The following is a 3,067-nucleotide window of genomic DNA, read 5'->3' on the forward strand; positions in this document are numbered from 1 at the left end:
AAGTTGAGGAAGAGACAATCCTTGATTCCATTCATGTACCTGCCCCACAGAGCTGCGCCTACACTACACACACTTTGCCAAAAGCCACTCCTTCATTTTTCTGCCAACACGGGATTACCGGATCCTCCATTTGGTAAAGCAATATAGATGAGTGGCAAATTAAAGGAAAACCAGCATAAAGTGTTTCATAAGATGTTCCCTCATTTGGTGTTTTGATGACTGAAGTTAATTTGCTGCTTACAGCCCCAGCTACACTCACCTTCTTGACCTGTACAACACAAACAGTACAGTGGGAGCGTGTCGACACAACCTTGAACCTACAATCCCAGGCAGACTTTTGTTGTTAGTCAAAGAAAGTGGGGCTGCAATGGAGAAAAGGGTTGCATTTTTAAAAGTCTCATACAGTGTGTTGACGAGAATTTAAAAAAAGAAAGAAAGAAAAAAAAAACTTTGTTACTTCAACAGCAGAGGGTGAGTTTTCCTTTTTTGTAGTTTCTGTCTGAGTTTTGTGGGACTCAATGATACATCAACTTGGGGGATATTATTGGACAATTTGAGATTTTCTCAGACAATTTGCAGTGCCAGCAAGCCACAGATATGTTTTAAATAATTCATGTTCGACTTAACCTATGTTTGAAGTCACCATTACATAGTCTGCCCACTAGGGAACACATTTCTACTGTGAAATGTCCTACTCGGTACATATCTTTGCCTTAGTTCTTCAATTCAACCACTTCACTAACATTGGAGCAAAGCACAGATTCTTTCTCATACAGCAAAATGCACAGGACTTTGGCTGTTATTCAGGCTATCACCTACTAATTGAACTGAACACCACCAAACAACTAAACATACACTTTCCTTGTCAAATACATTGGCTCATCCTCGTCAGCCACTCACAAACTGACTCTGAATGGTTCTTTCACACTGTATGCTTGCTCTGTCTACATCGATGTCACGTTACTATTTACTTTGATCAAGAAACTGCATCTTCAGCAGAAATGCATCCGGTAGCAAAAAAAAAATCCCACAATCACCTTTTTTCTGCTTTAATCTCACTGCCCCCTTCAAAAAAGTAGCCTAGTGCAGGATTCGTCCTCCTCCAGCAGCCAACACATCCCTCTCAGCCTGCAGCCCGTCCCATCTCCCATCTGTTCTGACAGCTCCAAGGTTTACCCAGCACCCCCCTGCCCGCTTTCATTCACACACATACACACAGACACCCACATGGCCCTGTATTCAATCAGCCATCTATCTCCGCACAACAGACGTGCATATGCACACACACACATTGAGCACGCTGAATCTTCTCCTCCCCTCCGCCCATCCATCCATCCATCATTCATCCATCCTCCTGCAGTGTTTGCTGATGCGATAACAGCTGATTGATTCATTTGTGATTTCCCAGCAGCCCTGTCCCAAACACACACACACGCACAAAAAATCCTTGCTAACCGCCGGGACTCATTTGTCATGATTACATTGAATTGATTCCCTGATTTGCTCCATTCTGTTGCGACGGGGGAGGAGAGAACTGGGGAGACAGGGAAGAGGGGGGAGAAAGGGGAAGAAAGAGAAAAAGATGGGAGAGAAAGGTTTAATCAAGTCCCTTTCAGCTGATGTGTCACTGGAAAAACAACGAGAAAAGGGAAAAACTGCAGATCTGACAGAGCTGACACGGGTGGAAATCAGCAAAAGGCTGACGTGTTGGCCCCAAGTTCCCAACCTGATTGAGAAAAGGCCAACAAAAAGAAAAAATGGAGGAAGTGGCGAGAAGAAATACAGAGAGGGGAAGGTCGCACTTGATGTAACCCTGATTATTCTAAAAGGAAGTTTGTGTTTAGGAAAAGATAAAGAGATGGGAAAAGGCTGATCAAAATCATCAGAATGAGGAAGAACGTATAAGGGTGTGTAAGTCCTTTGTTTGACACATAGACACTGGCATCTTGCTTGAACAGTGGTGAGGGAGGGAGGGAGGGAGGGAGGGAGGGATGGCATCCTTTGCTTGACGGCGTCTGAAATTCAATCAAGAACTTCATCCATCTAATTTGAAAGCAAGCTATACAACCTGAAAGCCAAAGTGGTCCAATTCAAGACTTGCATACATTCTGCTGTTAATGGAGAGTCACTTGGTCGATTCATACCATTGTGAGCATGTGCGACACTAGAATTAAGGTTATTGGGTGAGGAGAAAAGCCATAAATGCTGCTTTTCAGCTTTGCTGGAGAATACAGGATCAAAAACCTGAGAGCGCAGGGAGCAGAAATGCACTCACAAAAAAACTTAGAGAAATACATCATATGGAATACAAAGCTGAAGCTGGGTTGAAGTGAAGCAGAGTTAAAGGGCCTTGGTGTATGTGTGTGTGTGTGTGTGTGTGTGTGTGTGTCATACACAGAAGCTGTCCTTTCTCCCCTGTGTGTAAACCCTGTTCACCCAAGGCTAAATTAGAGATAAGAAGGCTGTGTTTTTTGTTCCGGCCCGTTGTTTGCAGTGTAAAGGCATTATTGCGCTGCGGCCTTGTCTGGCCACACTTACAAAGAGACAAGCAGAAGCAATTTATCAAGCACTTGGAAAGACTCATGTCAATCCCCTGCAGGTGATAAAGCCTATATTCATTGTCTGCGAGAAAACTTGACCTTAGCTGACTTTTCTTTCTTTCTTTTTTTTTACTGTGGTCAAGCCATCTAAATATTATGCACGATCCTTGAATCAAGCAATGTAATGGTGAATTGAAGTATGAACATGACCAGCCAAGAAGAAAATAGATAATCACTCATTTTGAAGATACAAGCCACCTGTGTCAGGGGCAAAGATGCCAAAGCAGCAACCAGCGACTTGATTTAGTTAAGTTGAGAAAGGCTAAACTTTAGAAGGTAGATTTAGATATCATTTTACAACATAGGGTTGTATGACAGGATGAAGCTGTGGTTCCCTTTTTTGCTACTCACAAAAAAGAAGTTACACATAAACTTAAGTACGGTAGATGTGTGAATGGTGGTGGTGGAGTGCTGAGGATGAATAAGGAGTCTCACAGCCTGAGGGAAGAAGCTGCTCTGCAAATATC

Source organism: Morone saxatilis, unplaced genomic scaffold, assembly GCF_004916995.1.
Source record: "Morone saxatilis isolate NCDOM2014 unplaced genomic scaffold, NCSU_SB_2.0 Contig23, whole genome shotgun sequence".
NCBI lineage: Eukaryota > Metazoa > Chordata > Actinopteri > Moronidae > Morone > Morone saxatilis.